We start from the raw sequence: 7,156 nt of genomic DNA on the forward strand, positions 1-7,156 counted from the left end.
TTCTGACAAATACCACAGGCCTGCTGGCTTAAACCGCAGAAATTTATTGTTCACAGTTCTGCAGGCTGGAAGTCCAAATCAAGCCGTCAGCTGGGTTGGTTACTTCTGAGGAGTAAGAGGGAGGGATCTCTTCCAGGGATCTTTCTTTGGCTTGAGGACGACCCACTTCTCCCAATGTCACTTGACATTTCCTCCCTCGTACGCATGTCTCTGTGTCTGAAGTTCCTGTGGATAGCCACAATGCACGCTACACGTTTTGGTTAGAGCCCACCGTAATGAATGTAATTTAACTTGAGTACCCCAGTAAAGAACCCGTCTTCAAGTAGGAGAGAGATGAGGGGTCGGGAGTCTAACAGATGTATTGGTTACAGAGGGATTTAGGGTGCATACCACTCCTTGTAAGAACCTCATGCCTGATCATCTGTCATTGTCTCCCATCACCCCCACACGGGACCGTCTAGTTGCAGGAAAGCAAGCTCAGGGCTCCCACTGATTCTACATTACGGTGAGTTGTAAAATGATTTCATTACATATTACAATAGAATAAAAATAGAAATAAAGTGCACGATAAGTGTAATGCACTTGAGTCATCCCAAAACCATACCCCCAGTGCTGTTCCATGAAAATCTTGTCTTCCATGAAACAGGTCTGTGGTGCCACAAAGGTTGGGGACCGCTGGTCTAACTAGCGTGAGCCGGCAAACTGCAACCCCAGGAAGGAATCATTTGTTATCTTAGCCTATGTCTGGGAACAGGGGGCATCTTTGGGACTACTCCTTCTCTGAAGAGGGTAGTTGCTGTTGAACATCACTACGCTATTGAGAATTCTAATTGCCGATGGCCAAAAGATTGATTGATCCTTGAAATTAGCCTCCCACATTTTATTAAAACGATTTTAGAGTTTTCTTATTCTAAGCGTTCGATATAAAGGTTAAATGTATGAAAAGACACAGGATGGTGCCACGGCTAACCTTAAAACTTTGCTTGACAAAAGTGAAGAGCAAAAAATATGACGAAAACAAAGATAAACTCCTGTGTCTGCTCAAACTGCCCCTGTAGGAATAACAGCAAAGGTCACTCGACCTTGCGGCCTTAGACTTCACATTCTGTGCTTTCACCCCGACGTTATGGGTTGCGTTCCTGGTCAGGAAACCATCCCCTCCCGGTTGGATATTTGTGTGACTTTCGGGGAGTACCTATTTCTTATTGACCCATTTCGCTTCCTTGGATTTTTATTTCCTGTCTTCTTGCCCCTGTGATGGAGGCGCATGAGGCCCTTTAGCCATTGTGTATACATAGCTGACAATGTAAGACCCTCGAAAATTTCATGGGACAAACATGTGAGTTGTATCTCGTTAATGGCTAGCAAAACTTTCCTTTCTCTTTGAGCTGTGTCTGGGGTTTGGAGCATTTCTGGACCTTGCGAAACGTACTTTTCAACTTTTTGCGGACAACTCGTGCATCCTTGGTTGAGTCATATCCTTGGTTAAACTTGACTGAAGAGGTACCTCTACTTTACAGAAAACAAGACAAAGAAGAAAAGGACAAAACCAAGAAATATCAGCTGTTTGTCTTGGTTAAAATCTCATACGAAGAAATTTCCAAGGATTTTTCAAGAGCTCGATAGTCAAAAGTCAACTCAGTTTATACGAATACTTAGGATACACACACAGACGTGCGCGTACGCGTGCGCACACACACACACACATACATTTATATATTGATACTTAGAGAGAGAGAAAGAGAGAGACATTTAATGGCTCTGTTCTCTGTAAACAGTCCTCAGACCACTGAATTCCTCTCTTCTTGAACCTCTGGTAAGCATATGTGCTCCCTTAGTCTATCTCTCCATTTACTTCTCTCTGTCCTTCCTTTCCGTGGCAATCCCCAATGCCACGTGAGGGAACCTAAAACCATTTTTTCTTTTGCAACAGCCTGAGATCCCTTAAGGAAAATAGAAAAAGAAATTTTAGAGTGTGCTCTGTCTCTGCACAGGTGACTGCTAGATATAAACCATAACTTTTAAAAATTAACTGGAAAGTCACAACTCTTTCGAACCTCAGCAATATACATACAGAAAAACAAACACACACCCATTGGGCCAAGAAGACAACTCGATGGAAACTATATTGCATTAACATTCACATTCATATTAACATCGACATCCCAGGAGGAGAAAGGAGGGGTCATCTCAGTTCTCTTATTGTCTCATCATCTTTTTCTTAATTATTGCAAGGGGCAAGAGACATGCCTCACTACCAGCTAAAGATTTATATCTCCAGATCACCACATTTGAAAGCAAGTGTGCAAAAAATCACAGAGCAGGCAAAAATCATTCTCTGCCCCTCTTCCATGTAATAGGGCAACACCAAGGAACGCGCACACTGTTTCAGTCCCAGTCATCTTCCACGCTTGTGCCAATGGCTGTGGCTCATGGGCTGCAGGTTCCTCTCTGGTGAAATGAGTTGAAACTGGGGCTTGGCATTTTCCTTGGACGGTCCCATCATCCAATGATGCATAATTGCCACTGATAAATGTTTGTGTTTTAAAACACAGGAGGTTATGCACAAGAAAGGAATACAATTGGATAAATCTGAAGGAACCGGAACAGTAATTACAGAGCTCAAGGACCTGGGTAACAAGATACCTCCTGAAAATTCTACTTGGCCATTTCCTATACCAACTCTGGGTCCAGGTTTGTGTATTGAAAAGAATTCTGTGTATGAGATGTGTTCGAAAAACAGGATTGGGTAGGTAAGATGCTTAGATCAAGAATTTCATTTTATCAGTTGCCAACTCAAACATAATGGACATGTGGACTATTCCACCAAATCATCTGGTGAAAATATTAAGGGACATTGCTACAAAAATACCGTTGATCTGATTAATCCTTATAAAGGGAGACCTGGGACTCGAACCGATAGAAGTGACCATGTAGCAAAGTGATTACCTGCAAAATTATTAAATGTGATCATTTATTTCCCTTGGAACAAACGGCACCCCAGATACAGATTGAATCTGAGTTGACAGTGTTTAGTTCTCGGGGAAAGAATACTTGAAAAACCGGTGGGACACCACAGGTCACGTGTCCCTTAAGTCGAAGGGGATGCATGTTATAAATGAGTATAAATTGCGCACGTGATGCATCATTATAATATTCAGTCCTTGCTTGTTGTTTTAATTCTTCAATGTCTTCATGGTCTTCATGGCATCCGTTTTATAAGTCACTGTGTTTCATTCGCCCCTATTTCCCACTGTATCGTATTAATATTCCTGCTTGGCACCTCCCATCGTGCTCTTTTGATCACATTACAACTCGTTGAATGATATTCTTTGGAAATGTCCTTAACAAGGTTTCTGTTGGTGTTGACACTAAGAGTTTTCCATTTCTCTGCCATGTATCATTTTTTCTGGGTTAGATTCTGCAGGAAGCTGACACCGTGATGGAGTTTAGTGTGAAGGACACTTATCCAGGATCAACAGCTGAGGAAGGGACAGGAAGGAGGCAGGAGTTGGCAGAGGAAGAAGTTCGTGCTTACTTCAGGCCAAACCAAAGCCTCTTCTGATACCCAGAGATGCTCTGAAGGTAAAATGGCCCTTCAGAGTTGTTCAGTATTGGGAATAGCTAGATCTTTATATCCCTTCCTGGATTTGTCCTTGCATGTGGTCCGCCTCGAGAAGGGGATGACCTAGAGCAGGGCAGTTCCTGCGGTTCAGCTAGTGCCCTCAGGGACAAGTGGCTGTTACCTGGCACCTGCCTGCACTCCCAGCCTCACAAACATCAACTCCATCCTCGACAGGAATTATGGGTGGTTCACCTGCATGTCTATCACAGCCTCCTTATACTTTCGTGATACTATTCAGCTAGTAATTCCACTCGATGTTGACAGTATTTGCTCTCAGACTTTGCTTTTGGCTTCCATTCATTGATATGCAGAGGTTTGCTTACAAACCCTTTCTTTTCCCCCGGTAGGCAATGAATTTTTTTCCTCAGCTATTATGATGTCAAGGTTTTCACTTTTCTGTGGCTTTAGTATGATGTGCACAAGTGTGTTTCCTGAATCGGCAATTCATGTCTTTCCTCTATTGTGGAAAATCACCAGCCATTTCTTCTCTTTAAATGTGATTTTCCCCAAATTCACTCTTATTTCCATTTCTGTAATACCCGTAGGATGTTCATCACGCCTTCTTTGTCCACACCTTAAGCCCCCTTGTGCCGACAACCGGCTCAGTTGGGAGACCCCCCCACCCAGGTGGGCTGAAGGTATTTGAGAGGCAGAAACCCAGATGGCACAACTAAGTGGCTCTATACTGGGGAACAAACAGCCTGAGAGCCTGCGTGGCTGAGAGCTCTCCAGACTGAAGGCCCCGAGCAGAGACTCATCCACGCATTTAGTTGCCCTTTGGCAGGTGATTCGCATTAACACACAGGTGTTCTACATATACACATAATTCAGGAATATACCAGGTAGGCAGCTGTTACCCGCCTACCACTAATTACAAAATGATAGTAACTTCCACAAGGGAGCCATGGAGGCAGCATACACTTAATGTTTCTCAACACCCTCGCCTCTCTCTAATCGTTTGTTTCCTCGTTCTCTATATGCCGTACTGTGTGTCATTACTCTTACCTGTCTTGTCATTCACAAAATCTCTATTCCGCTATCTCTAATCTGCCCTTTAAAATGCTTTTATCTTTTCTTCCGGGGATGGCTATGTTTATTTCTTTTACATGACTTTATTTTATTTTTATTTTACTTTAGGATCTGGGATACATGTGCTGAACATGCTGGTTTGCTTCATAGGTACACATGTGCCACAGTGGCTTGCTGCACCTATCAAACCGTCATCTAGGTTTTAAGCCCCACACGCACTGTTTGTCCTAATGATCTCCCTCCCTTTGCCCCTCGCCCCCCTGACAGGCCCTGCTGTGTGTTGTTCCCCTCACTGTGTCCATGTGTTCTCATTGTGCAACTCTCACTTATGAGTGATAACATGCAGGCTTTGGGTTTCTGTTCCTGTGTTTGTGGAGAACGATGGCTTCCAGGTTCATACGTGTCCCTGCTGAGGCCACACGAACTCATTCTTTCTCATGACTGCATAGTATTCCATGGTGTATATGCGCTACATTTTCTGTATCCAGTCTATCACTGATGGGCATTTGGGTTAGTTCCAAGTCTTTGCTATTGTAAATAGTGCTGCAATAAACATACGTGGGCATGTGTCTTTATAATAGAATAATTTATAATCCTTTGGGCATATACCCAGTAACGGGATGGCTGGGTCAAATGGTATTTCTGGTTCTAGATCCTTGAGGAATGGCCACACCCCCTTTTACCTTTGTTGAACTAATTTACACTCCCACCAACAGTGTACAAGCATTCCTATTTCTCCATAGCCTCACCAGCATATGTTGCTTCCCGACTTTTTACTGATTGCCATTCTAACTGGCGTGAGGTGGTATCTCATTGTGGTTGCGATTTGCAATTCTCTAATGACCAGTGATAGTGAGCTTTTTTTTCATATGTTTATTGGCCACATAAATGTCTTCCTTTGAGAAGTGTCTGCTCATTTTCGTTGCCCACTTTTTGATGGGGTTGTTTGATTTTTTTTCTTGTAAGTTTGTTTCAGTTCCTTGCAGATTCTGGATATCAGAGCTTTGTCAGAAGGATGGATTGCAAAAGTTTTCTTTCATTCTGCATGTTGCCTGTTCACTCCGCTGCCATTTTCTTTCTTCTGAGCGGAAGCTTAAACGTGTAGAAGTATGTTTGATTCTTGCCTTGGCAACGTTCTACCGGTTCGATCTTGGGCAAGTGACAGTCTTATGTGGTTCAGTTCCTTCGTCCATAAAAATGGAGATAATGACACTACTTCACAGAGATCTTGTGAAAGGTAATTGAAGTGTTCCCTGTAAAGCACTCAGAACAATGCCTGGCACAGTCACCATTCAGACAGTGGTGACTCTTTTTATTGCTATAGATACCAATGCCTGGTTTAATTGACACCAACCAGTATGAGTGTTGGCTATGTGGGTGGTAATGAAAGAGAGTGAAATACACTGGCAAGGTCAGAAGTGGGGTAAGTTCGCTCAGTCTTCTGCTTAACATGTGGACTCTACCAATGTTCAAGGGATTGTGATTTTCAGTAACATAATTGTAATTAGTCCTTGACTTTGCCATTGAACCCAATATGTTGTTGTCCCCAGTCATATCAAATGGTGAAGAAATATCTCTAAAGAGCCAGGGAAAAATACTGACATAACTGCATAGTCACTAATTAAAGGCCAAGGTATTGATTAATGGAATCAGAAAAAGGTCTGATATATACCTGGGTATTTCACATGTGGAAACAACACTCAGGTCTCTGCAGCAATGTTTTCGTGCAGAAAGCTTGTATTAAAGACTTCCAGAGATATAAAACCAATAGATTATTTATCCATCTGTCTATCAAGAGAGATTTATTTTAGGAAACTGATTCGTGTGATTATGGAGGCTGGCAGGTCCCAAATCTGCAGGATGGGCTGGCAGCCTGGAGTCTCAGGTACAAGCTGACGTTACACTTTAAGTCTAAAGTCCATGAGGCAGAAGACCCATGGGAGAGCCAATGCTGCAGTCCCAGTGTGAAGGCTGTCTGCTGCAGAATTTACTGTTGCTTGGGAGAAGCCAGTCTTTTTGTTCTGTTCAGGCTATTATGGAGGGAAGTCTGTTTTGCTCAGTTCCATTGATTTAATGTTAATGTTACCCAAAAACACCTTCACAGAAACGTTCAGAATAAAATGTGACCACATATCTAGGTAGTGTAACCCAACCAAGTCAGGTTACCTAAATCTCTATCCTTGCTTATTTGGGAAAGAAAGTATCTCCCCCTGATTGGAAAGACAATACAAGACATAAAATTGGCCATCACAGAGCTAAATGTGGATCATCAAGTAATGACTGTAAATCCCTAAGCTGAAAATTTTCCCCACTCCCTGCTTCCCACCCTTTCTATCACCAATTTGCAACAGGATAAACATATGCTCCCCAGCTTCCAGTGGACTTATGTCCAATTAAGCCTATCATAAAGTCAAATAATTTTAAGTCGCACCATCCTGAGTCGGAGTCCGTCTGTATTGGACACAATTGTGCAACATAGAATGGCTATGCATATGCTTCAGA

The sequence above is a fragment of the Callithrix jacchus genome, chromosome X (assembly GCF_049354715.1).
Source record: "Callithrix jacchus isolate 240 chromosome X, calJac240_pri, whole genome shotgun sequence".
Classification (NCBI taxonomy): Eukaryota; Metazoa; Chordata; class Mammalia; order Primates; family Cebidae; genus Callithrix; species Callithrix jacchus.